We start from the raw sequence: 21,316 nt of genomic DNA, 5'->3' as shown, positions 1-21,316 counted from the left end.
GAAGAAAAAATCTTGTCCACATTCACTACTACAGAAAAATTCTGTCAGATTGTTCTAGAATATCTTAAATGGTGCTATTATCAACCCCCCATCTCTGATATCCTAACATACATAAGGCCTAAAGCCAGCCCTAGAGAACTGTTATTCTCTCTCTGTGCTACCTTGAGTCACACTCAGAATGAGAACTGGTCCAGGTGATTGTTGGCCCTTTATTGCCACCAAGACCAAAACGCCTTTAACACGGGGAATAATTTCTGGCTCCAACTGTCCTCAAGTTTTCTTTGCTCCCATTGCATTCCATTTTTCTTAGTTAATTTAATATTGAATGCCTACAGTGTTTCTACCTGTGCCCTAGGCCCTTTTGGCAAAGATGAGCAGCGTAAGCCATAATCCCTATCATGGACAAGCTTAAAGCCCAAATAAAGAAGAAAACAAGCAAATGCAGAGAATCAGATAAAATCTAGTGTTTAAAATTTTAGATTTTATGTTGTACAGCCAGATGGTGTTTACTCTTGGTGACTGGGAGGCAGATTAAAGAAGACATCTGGGGTGCTGTTGATGTCTGTTTCTTGATCTGGGTGTAGATTTTACAGTGGTGTTTGTAAAAAAAGAATCATTGAGTGGTATGTTTATGCACACTTTTTTTGTACATATTATATATTCAATAATTTTTTTAAATTATAGGCTTCTTTTTCCTTTGCATAGCACAGATACTTTACCTAGATAGGTACATGTATTCATCCCTTAGTCTCAACAAGTATTTTAAAAATTGAATTACTATGATAACTCAAATTTCAAAAAAAAATTAGAAACTGACTTAACTGTTTTCCACAACCTTGAAAACAATCCTTATTTTTGTAAATAGATTACTATGCGGAATCTTCAGTGATGCTTCCATTTGTAATAGTTTCAATCTATTCAAAGCCTCTGAGACTATTCCCATCTATTCCAGAGATATTTTACTACAGTCGGCATCCTAAGGAGACTTGCTCCCAGAAAAGTCAACACACCAGTTGCTCTGAAATTTCCATTTGGGTCTCTTATTTTTTTGCTCCTACCAACAGCTTACCTAATGATGCCTTGAGCAAACAAGTAATTGCATTTACTGTATCCTCATGGTATTACACTGTATTAACATCCCTCATTTTTTTTTTCATGGAACTGTCATTTGTGGATATGATTTACTTTTTAAAAATGCCCAGTTTCCACTGCTGAATATAAAATGCGTCCAACTCATGGAAAAAATATAGTACCAAGCAAAGCAGGCCCTTAAAATTGTTTTAAAATTAATTCCATAGATATCACATAATTTCCCCAATAAATATACTGTCAAACAACATGTAACAGAATAGTGCCAAATTTACTCCTCTCTGCAGAGTATGATGCTGTTGAATACATACCCCTTTGAATTGTCCTTAGATTCATGCCACGAGATTCGTTTTATCCCTTACTCCTCCTAAGCCCACATTCTAGGCTCCTCTTTCTCTATCCTTGATGACTAGTAAGATTCTATAATATGAATTAACCTCTGGAAAGCATTTGTTGTTTTCCTAAGTTTCAACCGCAGAACTCACTCTAGTCTGTACATACTCTGTACATACTCTCTTTCAATGTAAACAAGTATTGCTATGGTTTTCAGAGCATGACCTCTAGCTTCCAAACTCAAGTGACAACCAGAAATCCAGTCATTTCCAACTCAACGTATCCAACACCCACCTGTATTCTCCTGAAAGCCGCTTCTCTCCTTCTCCATCTTGCGTCACTCTGCCTCCAACCAGCCCTCTAGATAATTTTATATTGGTAAATGACAGACCCTTTCCTAAATAACCTTCCAATATCCATCTCTCTATACCTTTGCCGGATAATTTCCTCCTCACTCTTATCTATTACCCCATTCTTGGCACCCTCTAACCCCTGCAGTCAAAATATTTATTGTGATGTGATTAACGCTGTTCATTTACTCCTTCATCCATTCACTTTTTCATTCAGGCAAATAAATGCTGAAGAGCTATTTTGCTAGACTTTAGCTACTCAGAGTTAAACAAGACACATTCCTTTCTATGATAAAGTTGTGTCAAGGGAGAAGACATACAAGAACGACTTTCTAAAACATATATTCTGTAGCAGAGTTTAAATGCTTTTGTATGTCATATAAATGTTCTTTACAATCTGGCTCCTCCAGACCTCTCCTGCTTCATTTCCTATGTTTCCCTAGTGTGTGTCCTTCGCTCCACACACCCAAAATGACATGTGGATCGCCAATGAGCCTTGCCCTTATGCCTCTGAGACTTTGTTCCCTCAGTCTGAAATGTCCTTCTCAACTTCGGCAGTCCAGCAAACTGATTGGGGAAGAATTTTCTGGTCTCTCAGACAGTTGGTATCTGTCCTCTGTACTCAATAACATCTTGTGCAGATTTAACATTGATCACACTATTTACTGATTATTGATTTTCACTTTTGCCTTTCCTACTAGATAGTGAGGTGCATGAGAGCGGTGATTCAATCTCCTGTGCCCTTCGGGTTGAATGAACAATAATCATATACTTAGGAATAAAAAAAAATGATTAAGAACACAGCCCAGGGAGTCAAACAGACATGGATATAAATCCCAGATCCACTATATAATAGCTATACAACCTTGAGAAGTTACTTGTCTTCTCTGAGCCTCAGTTTCCTCATCTGTTAAAGGGAATGACAATGCTTATTTTAAAGTGTCTGTGAGGACTCAACAAAATAATGCAAATAAAGTGGTAGCTGTAGCATCTGATCCATAGTAAATTCTCAATAAGTCTTAGCCATTTTCATTATTATGCCTGTTTGGAAAGCGGTGGTGGCCTATGGTTCCCTTTACATCTTACAGTTGTGCTCAGGTGGTAAAAAACAAAGGAGGGGAGGGGAAAGGAAGTAACTTTTAAGAAATTTACTCTGTATCTGTCATACTCCTGATATGTTATCTCAGTGAGTTCCCCAGCTACTTGGGGGAAATAAGGACTGTTACTAACAATCTGTAAATTTAAAAACTTCATCTAATAAGCAGAAGTGACTCATTCAAGAGTTTCAGTTGTAAGACACAGTATCTTAGCTCAGGCTGCCATAACAAAATGCCCCACTGGATAGTTAAAGCAGTAAAAATTTATTTCTCTGAGCTCTGGAAAACTGGGAAGTCCAAGGTCAAGGTGTAAGGAGATTCAGGTCTTGGTGAAGGCCCTCTTCCTGGCTTGCAGGTGGCCATCTTCTTGCTGTACCCTCACATGGTGGCAGAAGAAAGAAAACTCTCTCTCTTCCTCTTGTATAAAGCCACTAATACTAAAACCCCATTCTCATGATCTCATCTAACCTCAATTACCTTCTAAACGCCCTATCTCAAAATATAGTCACATTGTAGGTAGGGCTTCAACATATGAATTTGGTGGGACACAACTCAATCGGTAGCATTCATGTTTTTGCACTGAATCTCACCGCCATAAACTCAAGATGAACCAACATGAATAGAGTTCATTACTGCAATCTATAAAAAAGGAGAAGTTCTGAATCTGACTTACCCAAAATCTTGAGGCTTTTTAGCCATTCTCCCTCTATTCTGTACCCTATCATGAGAGTTTCTTGATCATCCAAAATATAAAATTCTGGTTATAAAGCAAACAGTAGATATAAGTCATGTGCTATCCATCCAAAAGGAGTATTTTTAAGACACAAATAATTGAAGGCAGAAGACAGGCTGGACCAAGAGAAATATGCAGCTTTTCAGGGTGCCTGGCTGGCTCAGTTGGTGGAGTATGCAACTCTTTATCTAAGGATTGTGAGTTCAAGCCCCACATTGGGCATTAAGGCTTACTTTTCTAAAAAATGCCAAAAAAAATTATGAAAAAAAGAAAATATGCAACTCTTCAACACAGTCAGTGGGAGCAGGAGTAAGGGCTTAGGGTAGCAAGGGACTGTAGAAACTAGAGAAATAAGCTAGAATCCCTCTGGGATGATTGTGTGGGATGATCGTGAATTACCCTGTGCTTTGGTGGTCTGGTGCTAACAGAGTGGAGAAGAGGTTTGGAGGGAGAGTTGAGTCACACAGAGTCCACTGAGAGTACCAGGACCCATAAACCCTGTGGCTATGATAGAAGAAGCAAGAGATGGCTGCCCAGGTTGGACACCTGCTCTTCCTCCCAACACCTCACTGCCGCCCCACTTCAGTTCTATGAAATACACCGATGGCAAGGCCTCTAACCTGCATTCATATTAAAATATAGAATGAGTAATACTGGCTCACCCTTTGATACTGAGGGGAAAAGAAAAATTGCCAGATTGCCTAGGTAGGTATCCCTAAGGTTAAGGATAAAAGAAGAGAATTTCTCTGGTCTCGGGAAGCCCCATGTGAATGGGTATCCTGGCAGATTAAGGAGAACCAGACCTATGGGTTGAAAGCCAAATGGTAACTGGTTGCTTTTTAAAAGACAAAGTTTATAGCTGCCTCCTTATTTTCTTTTCTTATGGTAGAAGAAGTAAAAGTGGTAAGACCTGAAGTCCAACACCTCGATTCCCTCTACAAGGACTCTCTACCACCTGGTATTTGTAAAAATAAGAGTCATTGCAGTAATCATTTCAAAATATATGTAAATTGAGTCGTCATGTTGTATGCTTTAAACTTATATAGTGATGCATGTCAATTATTTTCCAACAAAACTGGAGAAAATAAAAGTTAAGAATGGAAGCACAACTCTCATGAATCATGGAATGAGCAAATAAATTGTGCAATATTTACATAAGGGAATAGTATGTATCAGTGAGAATGGATAAACTAAAACTACATTGTGACAATATGAATTTTTTTTAAATCTCACAAATGTTAACCTTAGAAACATAATTTGTATAGTCTCATAAACATAACAAAAAATGAGCACATATTGTGTGGTTCCATTCAGTGACGTTCAAAACCAGACAAGACTGATCTCAAGGGTTAAGTCAGGAGGTTGGGGAGGGACAGGGGCTGAAAGGGGGTGGAATTTGAGGTTCAGTTTCTTGATCTGTCTTCTGATCACATGGGTGTGTTTGCTTAAGAATGATTCATTAAGTTGTACACTTATGACCTGTGCACCATTCTATATGTCAATAAAAAGTTCTAAAATTTAAAATTTAAAAACATCACATCTGGGTATATACTCAAAAGAGCTAAAAGCAAGAATTCAAATAAGATATTTGTATACCATGTTCATAGGAGCATTATTCACAAAACCCAATGATTGAAACAACCCAAATGTCCATCAACAGATGAATGGATAAACAAAATATGGTATATTCATTCAATGGAATATTATTCAGCCTTAAAAAGAAATGACATTCTGATACATGTTACATGATGGAAGAAACTTGAAAACATTATGCTAAGTGAAATAAGGACAAATATTGTATATTTCCACTTACAAAATATTTTAGTGTGGGCTTCTCTGATAAAATACCATAGACTTGCTGGCTTATAAATAATAAATACTACTTTTTCATTGATCTGGAGACTAGGAAGTCCAGTTCCAAGCACTGGAAGATTCTGTGTCTGGCGTGAGCCTGCTTTCTGGTTCAGGGAGAGTGATCTCCTTGCTGGGTCCACATATGGCAGAAGGGACCAGGTAAGTTTCTGGAACTTCATGATGGCAAAGCCCACCAAAGGCCCACCTTCTAATATCATCACATCGGAGATTATATTCCATTCAACATATGGATTTGGGAGGGACAAAAATATTCAGTCCCTGGCAGATAAGGTACTTAGAATGGTCAAATTCATACACACCAAAAGTCGATTAGTGTTTATCAGAGGCTAAGGGAGAGATAAATGGGAATTATTATTTAATGGGTATAGTGTCTCAGTTTGGGATGATGAAAAAGTTCTGGAGATGGATAATGGTCCATAAAGTGAATATATTTATTGACACTGAATTGTATATCTAAAACAATTCAAATGGTAAATTTTATATGTGTTTTCCCATAATAAAAAAAATCAGAAACCCAAGTAAAAATGGAGGCACATGTCTTTCTCTTCTCTGTGGGAACTTCCCTACCTGTCCACAGGATCCTCCAGACACATTCTCACATATTTCCTCCATTTCCTCCAAGTTGTTGCTTTTCAAAACCACCACCATTTTCATCCCCAGGGTCCATCTCTGGGATTTCCTTCTGTCTTTGGCCATCTACTTTACCTCAAGGCTATATGCCAAAATTTCCCTAAGCTGGCTCATCTCACCTTTAGGAGGAGAAGAGTATCTATAGAAGACTCTACTTGTTTAATATGATCACGAGATTTGAGCTATTGACCACCATACACAAATGTCTTATATGTGTCCCATCACTCCCAGATGAATATTCTAAAATATGCCTCTTGCAATGAAAACCTTGGAAATACAGAATTTATTTATTATTCCTCTGAGAATGCAATCCATTGACCAAAACTTTAAACATTTACTTATACCTCACCTGTTAGTAAACAGTCCAAAGACTAAAATTAAATGGCAAAATTCACAAAAGATTAATCTGGAAACAATAGTTAGAATACTTGGTCAATTTATTTTAAAACAATACCAAAATGTTGATTCAACTGAGCTAACTATTCATTTATTTTTGTCTATATAATATCAAAAAGTTTGACCAAATTTTTCTCTGATTTTATTAATATTTTCACTGAATTTTCAGATGTTTTGCTTTCACATAGTGGTGTCACTATATATCTTTATTTTTCCCTTACACCATGATTCCTATGTATAGTTTATTGCTGGAGGATAGCTTCAGGGCAGGACAGATATTAAAACTATAGAGGATCTCATAAGATGTGAAGCTGAATATCTTTTTTTTTAGATTAGGTAACCTTTTTATAGCTTTGAGGGAAAACATGGATAGTACTCGTGCATGAGTGTGTGTGTGTGTGTGTGTGTGTGTGTGTGTACACTGACAAAGAATCCTTTTATATTGAGAATGAGCAAAATTTTATGCCCAACACTGCAAGAAAACTCTAGAAGTTTTGGGATTTTTTAAATGTATCTGTCTGCAAGGGATCTTCATTTATATACCTACAACCCAATTCATACATAAACTCAGGGCATTAGTACAGAATATTGGTTAAGGAGGTAGAGTTTTACTGTCAGCTCTGACATTTCCTAGCTTTTCCCAGTTTTCTCATCTGTATTACAGTGATAAAAATTACAGCTTCTTTATGGAATGTTGAATGAGAAATGACTCAACACAGTGACATGCTCGATTAATGTTAGTGCTCTCATGCTGAGAACCAAGAAAACTTGTCATTTTTTAAATTATGCAATAACTTACACCACCAATTTTGGGTCATTGTTTTTAATTTAAATAAGTAATCCGCTTTTCAGTTTAGTTTCCAAGAGGCAACATTTCGGAGGCAGACTTCAGCCTATTCAGGGACGAGCAAGGAGGACAGAATGGAAGGAGCAGAAGAATGTCAGGAAGTATGGCCATGGCAAGAGCTGTAGTCAGAGAGGGAGGCAGATGCTAGAGCCAAGAATTTTGTTTTGTTCGCAATTTAGGCAGCAAAGCAAAGTATTTGGAAAAGCATGAATCTGGTGGTATTTTGTTATTACCACACTGCACTAGCCTAATATTTCATCCCTTTTGGAATCATGAAGTTTTCTGATTTAATTTTGATGGTGTAATAATCATTCAGCGCTTGAATTAACTCATGGTAAACCATGCGTACCTCTTTTTCTTTGTTGTTGAAGGTGGTTGGTTTGCTCAACTACCATCATTTGGGGCTTAAGAAAAGGTTTTAGTTCTTAGTTGTATCTTCTTATGGCCCAACTGGACTTCATGTTTTTTCCCAAACGAAATCTCCAAATTCCAGGTTCCTGATAGACAGGTAGACTCTGGGTCCATGTGTTGGAACCTGTAAAATTTCTGAACCTTCACTGAAGCAACTGATTTAAAAAAAAAAAAAATTACTCTGGTTACTTGGCCCTTTGCCGTTCGCATTTTCTAGAACAAAGAACTCTGGGATTCAGAGGCAAACATATATCCTCTGTCCAGCTCTCAGAGTTTAAGGCCTATATTCTACTGAGCAAGAAGAAATTGTCCTAAAGCAAATCAAAACTAGCCTCTCAGAATCTTGCTTGTGTTTCTAACAGTCTCCAGAAAATAATCAACATGTATGACATTTCTCAGTGTCCCAAAGCACATTAAAACTTTTTTTCTTTTTCATGGAAGAGCTAGATCTTTACTTGAACTTTATCTCCTGCCCAAGGACATCAAAAGCTTCAAAACATGTACCATTTGGGGCAACTCAGTGGCTTAAGTCAGCCAAGTGTCCAACTCTTGGTTTTGGCTCAGGCCACGATCTCAAGGTTTCTGAGTTTGAGCCCCTCACTGGGCTCTGAGCTGACAGTGCGGAGCCTGCTTAGGATTCTCTTTCCCCCTCTCCTGCTCATGTTCCCATGCTCTCTCATTCTCTCTCTCTCTCTCTCATTCTCTCTCTCTCTCTCCCTCTCTTTCTCTCTCTCTCTGTCAAAATAACTAAATAAACATAAACAAACAAACAAATAATTGTGCCCTTTGGAAACAGACATGTTATATTCATATTTTTTTCTTACTGGAATTTTGTCAAATACTTCAAAAATAATAAAGAATTTGTTTTAAATAAACATTCAGCCTTTTATCTCTACATCTTCATTAGAGGGCACAGTATCTTAGGGAGTTTAGACCACTTCCTTGACTTAGTTACAGGCCTAATCATCATAAAACTGAAATTTTATAAAAATTATTCTTTTGTTTGGTCTAGTTTGCTTCTTGAGTTTACCTTTTTTATAATTCATAGAAGTAGCAAATGCCTATAGTTGTTTAAAGTATTACAGTTCTATATGAAGTTAAAAGTGCTCCTAATCTCAAAAGTAATTATTTGTAAACATTTGGTATAATTCTAGATCTTTTCCTACACACATACTCAATTAGAATATCAGCATACATTCATCACAATTCTGTTTATGTTCCTTATTTTTCCCTCCTTCATCTTATATACCATGCTCATCTTTGATTCAATCAGTTATACAGATTTTACCTTTATTTTCCTCAAGATTTCTTTTTTTTTTAAGGTACAAGCAAAAGTGGTTCTAATACAGTCTCTTCTAGGCTTTTTTCTAAGTTTAAATCATTTAAGAGGTGATCCAGGTATGTTTGAAGAAACCAGAAGGGAAACAGGCCATCTTTGAGGTTTACTAGAGCAGGGAGCACAATTTTACCCCCAAATAAAGGATGGAAATCTCGGGAATAAGTGAAGGACTCCTGCTGGCCAGGCATCCCAACTTCCCAGGATGGCTGTGTGAGTTCCCCTAAGAGGGCAGGGCCCCAGACAAGTGTCCTTACTTCAGTAAAAATTCCTCTGCCCTCCATGTGCAAGGCACCAGATTTCAATTGTCCATCTCTCACCTGGAACATAAATGGTTGGTGCTCAGAGGGATGGACTGAAGATAAGCTCTTCCTCCCACGTGTGGGACAGCAACCAGTGAGAAGGGGGCAGGACCCAAGGCAGCTGCAATTGAATCATCCATAAGACAAAGAGGGTGAGTCTAGAGTCTGACTCACCTACACACAGAGACGATAAATAACTAGATACTTCTTATACATCTGAGATGTTGACTGGGACGGTCTCCAAATATTTATGTAGATTTGGGACATGTGCTTCATTTCATTGTGTTTGTTTTTGATAACAAAAATGCCTTTTTCTATAAATTAGCTTTGCAAACAATAATTATAAGGATCTTTCCGTGATCGTATATTCTATCTCATACTTCATCCGTTTTGTCAGAAGAAAGGGTTCAGAGGTAATCAAATTGACAGATTTGGTGAAAGGAATATAGAGTAGTTCATTTAACTGCTTCCAGTTTATTTTATTTTACTGGTTTGATTTTTCACATTTAAAATGTTAATGCATCCAGAGGCTCCTGGATGGCTCAGTTGGTTAAGCATCCAACGCTTGATTTCAGCTCAGATCATGATCTTGAGGTTCTTGAGATCAAATCCCCCATCAGGCTCCACTATCGTGCTCTCTCTCTCTCTCAAAATATATAAATAGACACTAAAAAACATAAAACGTTAATGCACCTAAAGTTGTATTACGATTCAAGCTCAGACTTTAATGTTTTATTTTCCCAAGTGGCTAGTTACTTATTTCCACACTTTTTCACCAGGTGCTTAGCAATGTCACTCTTATCTTACAGAAGCTTCTGCATCTTTGAAGGCTTGCTTCTAAGTTCTCTATTCCATTGTTCTAGTCTATTTGTGGCAAATTGCTCTGCTTTATTATATAGCCCTATGATAAGTCTATATAACTAATAAAACAAAGCTTGACTTAAGATTTTTCTACCAAGTTGCCTTATTTGTAATCACCTAAATATTGTCTATATCCATGTTTACATTCTCCATTTCTTATTCTTAGTATTGTTTAACTATTTTTCTTTCTTTTTTTCTTTGATGAGACTTGAAAGAAAATTTTCCATTATTTGCTTCTGCTTAGGTTTTGACTTTTCGTGTGTGTGTGTAGTTGGTTAAGTCATTTTCAATTTTATTTTAAAAGCCTATTTCTGTTTGTTTTTTCCTGTTTTTTCCTCTTTCATTAATTTTTCCTTTAAAAATTCTTTTAAAATTATTTGTTTCTTAAGGGAAGTTTAAACAACATAAAATGAAACTATAAATGATATAAAACCAAGCTGCAGATGTTAACATGACTCCCCCTTTCACAATGTACACATAAATCAAATCATCACATTGTACGATTCAAAATCTTACAACTTTGTCGAGTGTCCTTCAATATATAATAATAATGCTCACTTCAGCAGCTCATATACCAATATTGGAAAAGATACAGAGATTAGCATGGACCCCATGCAAGGATGACACACAAATGCATGAAGCCTCCCACAAATAAATAAATAATAAAGTGAATACACAAATAAATAATAATAATAAAATAAAATGAAAGCATTAATAGGTAATTTTTAATTTAATTTAATTTTTAATTTTCTAGTTTTTAGTTTTAGACACAGAGAGAGGGATGAATGCCAGCAGTGGAAAGGAGCAGAGGGAGAGAGAGAGAACCTTAAGCAGGCTCTGTGCCGACTCCACAGCCCTGTGATAATGACCTGATCGGAAATCAGGAGTTAGACACTGGACCAACTGAGCCACCCAGACACCCCAAGGTAAACATGATTTTTAAAGCATTAATAAAGAAAATACATGTCAAGAGTAAATTCTTTTTTAAATTCTCTTAATGGGTAAGAGGGCTTTACCAACTGTGTTGTGCTAGTAAGTAGGTCTGCAATGAGCCTAAGAGCAAATGGCCTTCTATTGTATAATTTGAAGGTCAACAAACCCAATCCTTCCAAAAATATCTTCTCTGCTACCTGAACTTGGCATTGCATTTATTCCTATGCAAACTAACATATAAGGCTCTTGGTTACTGGCTATGGATAGTGGTTGTTCCTCTCAGGAATGGTTCTCAAACTTCTGCCCTCCATAACAATGACTAAGAAAGTGGACTCACAAGGCAGATTGAGAGGTTTTAAGATGAGGGCCAAGAATTTCACATGTAAATAATTATTTCAGTTGATTACGATAGCAATCACCCTAGAACCACTTTCTGAGAAATACTACTATAGAAGATGGATAGTTAGCCATTCATTTACCAGGAAATGATCCCAGAGCTTCCTCCTTAGCACCTCAGCACCTGAGTTTCTCTTAGCAGATAATATAAAACAAAGGACAGGAAAATCTCAGAGGGAGAAGGCATGAGAGTGATGACACCTAACAAGAAGCAGTTTTGAAGGTGCCAGACAGAGGAAGGATACAAGTTATTTGAGTTTTAGGCAACACTGTCCAACCGAATTTTCGGGCAATGATGGAAACGTTTTACATGCACATGCTCTAATAGTAGCCACTAGTCACATGGCTTTTGAGCATGTGAAATGTGCCTAGTCCAACTGAGTATCTAAATTTCAAATATCAAATTTTATCTAATTTTAATTAATTTTAATTTAACTGTGTATGGTCACATGTGCTAGTGACTATCATACCTCAGCACAGGACTGGAGCTTTGTCTAAGGCTGGGATAGGGATTTAGTAAAACGAAAGTTGGTACTAAATTAAATTATTTCTAATTTACAATGTTGCCAAAGGTCAGCTGGAATTTTTAGGATCGTAGTATCTAATCTTGATACCATGCTACCAGGGAAAGTCATAGAATTGGTAAAATGTATTTAACTAATAGTTCGTCTATCATTCTGCCAGTCAAATAAATTGCTCTCAATACAGAAACCATTGAAGTGCATTTTCAAGAAATCTTAGTGACAGTTTGGCAAATGATAGGCAGAAGAAAAAATATTAGTGGTAAATATCCTCAGTATATTGTTCAAAGTCTGTCAAGCTAAATTTTTGGTGGTCATTGAAAAAATTATTTTGAGTTTAAAAAATTTGAAAAGGTTTTTTGAGTGAGGAAACTCTCTTAGTAATGGTGTTGACACTTATAGAACACTGACCACAAGACAAGGAGTTGTGAAGTGCTCTACATGCACATCATTTGATTTAACCCAGACAGCACCAACACATCGCTATTAATCACATTTTAAGACGAAAGAAACAAAAAATCAGAGAAGTTAAGTAACCTGCCCAAAGTGGCACAGCCGGTCAAGCAGCATCAAAGTTGGTAATAAAATCCGTTTGCCTCCAGATCACTACATTATGCTGACTCTTTCTATTTGATCTTGAAATAGACGGGTTGGCAAAAAATATCCTCAGATGTTTAGTATTCTTATTTTCTTAATTTTTTAATGTTTATTTATTTTTAAGAGAGAGAGAGCACAGGCAGAGGAGAGGCAGAGAGAAATGGAGACACAGAATCTGAAGCACTCAAGCCTCTGAGCTGTCAGCACAGAGCCTGACACAGGGCTCGAACTCACAAACCACGAATGATCATGACTTGAGCTCAAGTCAGACCCTTAACTGACTGAGCTACCCAGGCACCCCAGATGTTTCATATTTTTAAAAAATCCGTTCTACTGTTTGCCAACTAAAATAATAAAATTTGAAATGTTAATAAATGGTTCTCATGCTAATACTCTTTCTAAAGATGGTGATTTCTACCATAAGCAGGCCCTCCAACTCTACTGAGCACCTTAGTAAGTCAGCGTTTGTGATGATGAGTCTAGGTGAATTTGAGAGTTTGAGAGTTAGGGAAGCTGACTTTCAGGAGTGGGGAGAAATTGAAATTCTTGAGGCAATTCTGAAGCAGGAGATGAGTAGAGATGGGGATGAGGAGGAAAGGGAAAGAAGTGTCATTGAGTTTTAAGAAGATGAAGCCAATGTGGATTAAAAGGCTGGTAGTATTCCAGTGTGGCTGATGGCCCAGAGACATTTTAAAATCAGACCTCGCTCATGTCCAGTTTAGTTACTTTGCTACCATATAAACCCTGCCTCCTCTCCACCCACCTCCCCTTTAAACTTTATTAAATTTCACTAAACTCACTAATGTGGTGGGAATGTTGCTTTGCTTTATTTCCTCTGGATTTTAGGAAAACTTAGTTTCAGTTCTTTACTAGCTCAGGGACCTGGCAATCTAAAACATGCAAACCTCTCCTCCTGACCCGTCTTTCCCTCCAATAATTTACATAATATAGTATCTCAGATTTCCTCAAGGCATAGAATTGGGGGTATATTCTATAAAATAAAATTCAAGTCTATTTTATTCTGCTCTTGGAGAGCACAAAGACCTCAGCTGAGTTCCAGATAACATTTTAATTATATATACATTTATCGTTCTAAGTAGGATGAGATAGCCACTCAATTTCTGGCCCTAAGCCCTCTAAAGGGGGGGGGGGATGCACTTCTTCTAATAAAACATGAAATCTGAGTGTCAGGACAGACCCAGAGTTTATCTAGTTCAGTCTCCTCTTGGATGCCCCTTGAAACTTCCCTACCATGATCACGTGTGTTTTCTTTGACCTCTTCCAGGTACAGAGAACTTGAGATCTCCTGCAGAAGCATATTTCACCCAAGAAACTTAGCTTCCTAGGTCACCTGGTGGGCTCTCTGGGTTAAGCATCTGACTTCAGCTCAGGTCACACTCTCATGATCTTATGGTTCGTGAGTTCAAGCCCAGCATTGGGCTCTCTGCTGTTGGCGCAGAGCCCTCTTTGGATCCTCTGTCTCCTTTTCTCTCTGCCCCTTCCCCACTCTCTCACCCTCTCTCTCCCAAAAATAAATAAACATTAAAAAAAAGAAACCTAGCCTTTCATAGTAATATTTTGGGGAGCTGTATTGAATGACTGAAATTTCTGATCTATGTGACTGTCAGTAACTTCTGACTCTCTCCCCCCTCCTACCCTAATTAACACATTCCTTATTCCATCAACCATTTCTCTTCTTATATTTTGTAAGGATTTTAGTCTCCCAGTTATTTTCCCTTAGAGTAATTTTCAGCTATTCCATGATCTTTAAAATACGACATCCAAATTCAAACAAAATTTCAGGAGTGGTCTGACCAGCACAGTATAGATCTGGCTTCTCTCCTCCATCTCTACATCTGGGAAAACAATTCAGGCTTGAGTTTGGTCATCTTTTGACAATCACATCTAATGGCTTAAGGGTAATATCATTTTTTTTCTGTGTTGCCACCGAGCCCTCATTTTGAATCTGACTGTTGTGGGGTTTTTCACATTGTACAAACGAATCTTTGCATCATAAAGCAAAAAGCGTAAACTTCAAAGTCAGAGAGTTATCCATTTGTATTCAGTCTCCATGGTTTTAGCTCCATGACCTTGAAAAAGTTACTTAACCTCTCTGAGATTTGGTTTCAATGTTTGGCTAAGAGTATGATAATATCTAGTTGTTTAGTTTTATCGTGAGCATTACATGAACTATAAATGTGAAATAACTAGCATGATGTCAAAGTACAGCTCTCTCTTCCTTTTGTGCAGCATGATATTTTGGCCCACAGTTGCACTCATCAACACTTTTTATATTAATTTCATAATTCATTGAATTGGCTATTCTTCCTAGAATTTCAGCATCTGTGAAATTTAACATACTTTCAAAAATTTCATCTAGGTTATCGAAAATAATGTTAATTGGACAAAGCAAATACTGCTGCTTTCTACTAAGAAATCTTCCAGGTTTGTGTTAAACAGTCTTTTGCTGAACAGGAAAAAAAAGTAGGACAGAAAAAACATCTGAGGTTCAGTGAGGCACAAAGGACTTCTCAAGCACAAGATGGTCATATAAAGACCAGATGTTGTAATATTGAATAAAAACCAATGCTTCCTAGATGTCATCTCATTTAATGCTCATATCATTTTTTTTTGCAGTAGTCTAGAAGATATGATTGTCCCCAGTTTACAGATGAGCTTAAAAGAGGCCACACAAATAACAAGAATTCATATTTTCTTCAATAATTACAAGTCTTCATTTCAGTTACCCATTCTAGAATGTTATCTAAAATATGAAAAGGCTTGCTGTTTATTATAACTACTTCTTCCACATAGAAAATAAGTGCAATTAATTCGTTAACACATATTGGTTATTGATCATCTACTGATGCCTAACACTCTCCTAGGGATAAAGAAAAGCAGCAAACAAAGGTCTGTGCTTTTGTGGGTATTATGGTGGAGTTGGAAGACAAGAAACAAATAAATAATTTGCAAGTGATGATACCTACTGAAAAAATAAAATAGGAAAGTAGAACGTGCAGTGACCTGAGTGATGGTGGTCTTGCCGCTGTACTTGAGAGTGGTTAGGAAAACTCTCTGAGAGCTCTAGAAGCTTATACCTGGGGAAAGTGCGTCCCAGCCAGTGGCGGCATGGAGTTCAAAGTATGTTTGGTTGTTTAAAGAATGGCAAAAAGGTCAGTAAGACTAAGTTGGAGCCAATGACAAAATTGTTGTCATGGTAATAAATAGATCAGAGAGTGGGGACCACACCACACCATGAGAATAAGTTTGGATTAACTATCAGAGAGACTTAACCAGAGGAGTGACATGAACTGACATATTTTTTAAAAGGATCCCTCTGGCTGCTGTGGTAGGAGCAAGGGTAGAATGAGGTATACCAGTGTGTAGCTATTGCAATAATCCAGATGAAACATCATGTTATTCAGACTACAGTGATGATGATAAAGGTGATAAAAAGTGCTCTGAGTTTTGACATTTTGAAAGGCACTGCCTCCAGACTTGCTACTATTGCATGTTGGGTATGAGAGAAAGAAAATTGTCAAAAACTAATTTGTCATGAGTAACAAGAAGAATGGAATGGCTCATTATGAAAGCTGAGAATCTGTGGAAGGAATCACAGATAGTAGAAGTTAAAAATCAGGAGTTTATTCTTAATATGTGAAGTTTTGGACACCGATTACATGTATCTACCTGGAAAGTATCAGTAAAGCTCTCTGTAAGAGTCTGGAATCTAAGCCTGGAGAAGTCTGGGCTACAGGAAAAAAAAAAAAGAGTGTCTAGTTAATGAGTGATATTTAAGGCCATGGGAGGGGATATAGTCACTTAGTAAATGAGAGGAGAGAGAGAAGAAAAGAGGATAAAGACAGAATCTGCAACTCTCTCACACAGCCTGCGAGATGCGGAGTGAGATTCATGACTCATTCATGACTGAGATGAGACGGAGTAGCCAGTGTGGTAAAGGCAAGATGAAGAAAGTGTCACAAACGGCAAATGTGGTTGCTTATATCACACACAATTTACCCATACCACTGACAGTGGCTGTTGGATCTCAGCAGTTGGTATGCCTGGGATTCTGAGCCAGAATAGTTAGAACCTGCTTGGACAAGTTGGATGCTGTCTTATCATTAGTCACCCATCTTGCAAGACTGTAACCAGGGACATTGCCTTGAAGGTTAGACTGCAATGCGTGCTTCACAGCTCAGGCTTCCCCAGCTAAAGCAACTGTGGCTGTATTTAGCTTTGACCCTTCTTTCATCTCAAATCCTTGTATTAGCTAAAACCAAGCCCTATTCCTCATCACTGCCACCCATGGAGCAGGGCTAGACCTGTTATTCCCAGGAGACAAACAACAGAAATAAAGATTCTGGTCCATAAGTTTATAAATAACCAATTTTGATGTTAAAGGCTAAATACATTTACACATGTGTGGTCACATTGCTTTTTGTTTGCCAACCTCATTTTTATAACCTGGACCAATAAAGCCAACAAGAGAGGAAACACACAGGTATAAGGTCAATTCAAGGGTTCAACAAAGTGCTCAAAATGATAGAATCAGCAGATAAAATGCTTCACAGGTTGCTAAGATACCTTAATCTGGGAAAAGAATCAGAATTAAGTTTTTGTTAAGAGGTTTATCATTCCCTATCCTGATCCTTTGATAGAGATAGTCTATAGGAATCGCAGCTTAGCAATTATATGGCTGGTATAATTGGGAAAAAGTTAGAAAAGGGGTTTGAACAGAAAGATAATAGTTTGAGAATTTGAGAAGTCACTTGGGGAGAGTTAGGTCATCTTGAAATTGCTTTAGGCAAGTTTAAGCTGTTTAGAAGATTTTCTCTTTGTGAAAGAAAAAAAAAAAAAACTAAGCAATAATATTCTCCTCTGCGGTTTTGCACCTGATGGACTAGTCATGGTTAAGTAAGGCAGTCATAAAATCTCTTTAATTAAGAATAAAGTGATTTTAATAAATCTGATTTCCATTTGTCCTTGGTAAAGAGTTCTGATTTTGCATGTTGTATATGCTACTATTCACTTCAAGCTATTTAATCTACTTTTCTACTTGGAAAAGGGAGAAAGAAGCTGTTTCAGTCCTCATTGAAATGAGGCAGTGTCGATAGAAAAAATATGCAACCAAACTGCATAGTTTGCAGATGTTTTTGGTAAATTCTTATCAACCTATTACAGCGTTGTAAAACAAAGACATGCCCTTTATTCACATTCAATTATTTACAGCTTGCCCCTTTCCCTAGTTGTTTGTTTATTCTCTTCCTTTATTTCTATCGATAGATGGATTGGAGAAAGAGATAAAAGAGACAGGTGTGAGTGTGTTTTGTTGTGAACCACTTAAGACTGAGTGGCAGACATGGTGATGTTTCATCCCTAATGCTTCAGTGTATATTTCCTGAGAACAAAGACTTTCTCATGAGCAATCACGGCACAAAATCAAGACATTTGACATTTGTACACTATTATGATCTAATCTAATCTACAGTCTATTCAGACTTTGTCAATTCTCCAAATAAAACACTATATATAAAGGTTATAAGTTCTTAACAATCCAGAATCCACTGGAGGCTGGCACATTAGCTTTAGATATGATGCCTTTTTAATCCCTTTTAATCTGGAGTATTTCCTCAGTTTTATACGACTTTGGCATTTTTGAAGAATACAGGTTATTTTTAATAACTATAGAGATGTATAATATATGAAATATAAACGGAGTTACATAGTTGAATCTATTGAGAGAGGTTGGAAATAATGATACCCCAATAAAAATATGCACACTTAGCACCCGCATCTTGGTTTCTAAATACCATTTCCCACTAAAAAGTATCACAGTTCCTTTGAGAAATAACTGATTATGGTACTACAGCTTATATCCTGCTGGAGTAGAAAAAATAAATAAGAAATAATTATCTTGTACAAGATAATTGTAGCTGTGAGGGGTGTGATAATGAAATTAAGATGATACAATAATAAGAAAGAGAGGTCCACTTTTATAACGATGGATAGAGAAGGACTCCTTGAATAAGTGCCATTTGAGATCCAAAGAAGAATAAAGAGGCCATCCACGTGAGGAATGTGGGGAAGAAAATTCTAGACGTAAGAAACAGAAAGTAAGAACACTCTGATGTAGACAGTGTTCAGTTTGGTCACAGAAGAGAGGAAGCCACTGTGGCAGGAGCATGACACTGAACACTACTGATGGGGTGGTGGGGACGCTGAGGAGAATGTGGTTGTAAGTTAGAGGAGGGTGGAAGGGTAAGCACGAGCTGGTAAACCAAGCAATTTGGATGCTACTGTTGGTGCAATGGGGACGTCTTGGAAAGATTTAACGTGGGTAGTGGCATGACTTGACTCATGAGTTTCAAAAGTCATTTTGGCTGCTTTGTTGAAAATAAACTACAAAGAGTGTGAGAATGGAAGCAAAGAGACCAGATAGGAGACTATCGTGAAAACGCAGGCAAGACATCACAGTGGCCGGCACGAGGGTGGTGTCAACAGAGATGAAAATATGGGTGGATTTAGATCACATTTTGGAGTTGCCAACTCCAGGATTCAGTTAGACTAAATGTGGAAGGTGGCTGAGGATATGAAAGGGTTAAAGGGAGACAGCCAGGTTTCTATCTGGGGATCAAACAAGGAGAGGAAAATCAACAGCTCCATTCTGAGCATAATCTGACACATGGTTTAGACACTAAATGGAAATGTGAAATAAGTAGAGAAATTTATAAATTCTAAAGGTCCTATGGGATTTTCTTACCTTTTAATGAGATTAAGTTACAGTATTTAAATGAGAACATCTGCATCATTTCATCCAAAATGAAAAACTAAAGGAAATATTAGTCACCTTCAGATTTTCTGCAAATTTAAGTAGCACTATGTGCTTAAGAAAGATAAAATATTGGGATTACCTGCAGTGATTTAAGGGGGAAATTAGAAAAATTACTTTTCTAAGATAGTCTGAAAAGCGACAATTGAATAAAGGAGAATATAAGTTAAACATTAGGAATGTTCTGAGCAAGAGTAATTCAAATCAGGATATCTTTTAAGGGCTTATGAAAAAACTCCTTCAAATGAGACATTAAAAATGAGACTATATAAAACCTAGTTTTAAAAAGAAGAAAAAATATAAAGGAGATGGAATAAATGTTCTAACAATGTTTTTAAAAGTATTATTAGTATTTATGAAACCAAATCCAGTGAGTTAAATGTTTCACCCTTTTCCAGGTTAACAATAGCTCTTTGTGTAATTTTTTACAACTGGTAGAGGTGAAGTTAAATGGGCCATTATAATTTTTTTAAATGCCTTTTCTAGAAGTTTTTATAATTCTGAGCAGAAAATATTAAGATGCATATCTCATGTAAAATGGGAATGTACTAAAGAAAAGTAGGAGAAAATTAGTCATGCTTTGAAAAAAAAAATAGCTTTGCCTTTACTCGAATGAAGGCAAAACAGATCTTAGAAAAAAATGTGATAGGGTGCCTGGGTCGGGCAGTGGGTTAAGCATCCAACTTTGATGGGCTCAGGTCATGATCTCATGGTTCATGTGGCTGAGCCCCGCACAGGATTCTGTGCTGACAGCACAGAGCTTGCTTGGGATTCTCTCTCTCTCTGCTCCTCCCCTCCCTGCATGTGTATGTGTGCTCTCTCTCTCTCCCTCTGTCTCTTTCTCTCTCAAAATAAATAAATAAGCATTTTCTAAAAAGAGAACATGATAACATTTAGCTAAATAAAACAAAATGTAGCTGTTGTGAATCTATTAATTTGATCTTAGTTGCAAAGAATTCTTTTTAAAAAAAGCTCTCATGGGGAGCCTGGGTGGCTCGGCCGGTTGAGCGTCCGACTTTGGCTCTGGTCATGATCTCGCGATTTGTGGGTTTGAGCCCCGTGTAGGGCTCTGTGCTGACAGCTAGCTCAGAACTTGGAGCCTGTCAGGTTCTGTGTCTCCCACTCTCTCTGACCCTCCCCCGGTTCATACTGTCTCTATCTCTCTCTCAAAAGTAAATAAAAAACATTAAAAAAAATTTAAACTCCCATAAACACAGTGCATGTGAATATAATGTATTCTTTAAAAAGTGATACATTATTTCCATTTTTAAGGTTAGCTGTTGAAATTATATGTATTATTCTTCCATTAATAATTCTACTTTTATTGGAAAACTGTTTGGGATAAATTGTATTCTTGATACAGAGAATTGGTGATCTTTTCTTTATCGTACAAAGGCATTTAAAATATTTTGGCAGTGAAAATTGTGTTAATATACCATTTCTATGAAAGCGGTGATTTCAATTAAAAATAAGTGTGGCATTATTCATGTATTGATACACCAATTTGTTCCCAGAAGGACTTGAAGCAGAGGGTAGCATTATGAATCTGGGAAGCAAAACATCTCTGCCATTATACACCATTCCCCCTCAGTAAAAGGAGAAATGTAAAAGCCGTCTAAATGCCATGAAAAAAAGCATGAGAAAAATCAATGCTGAAATGAGTAATTGAATGATGTTTGCAGGGGCTGAGTAGGTCATCATTAGGCATGACACGATTGTAACAAAATTCCTAGGGTTATTCAACCTAATGTACATGGTATCCAGTAAGACTAGACAT

General features: G+C 37.2%; 1 non-coding gene across 1 annotated transcript; it reads left to right on the top strand.

Annotated features, from left to right (window-relative positions):
* Positions 1 to 10,810: 10,810 nt before the first annotated feature.
* On the top strand, positions 10,811 to 10,915 carry LOC120224714. Its single transcript, XR_005526647.1, has one exon. It is a non-coding gene; the product is annotated as a U6 spliceosomal RNA (small nuclear RNA).
* Positions 10,916 to 21,316: the final 10,401 nt, after the last annotated feature.

This window comes from Hyaena hyaena, unplaced genomic scaffold (assembly GCF_003009895.1).
Source record: "Hyaena hyaena isolate Hyena2069 unplaced genomic scaffold, ASM300989v1 scaffold_1225, whole genome shotgun sequence".
In the NCBI taxonomy this organism is placed as follows: Eukaryota; Metazoa; Chordata; class Mammalia; order Carnivora; family Hyaenidae; genus Hyaena; species Hyaena hyaena.
Note: the sequence above shows the minus strand (reverse complement) of the source record. Positions and strands in the feature narration are given on the sequence as shown.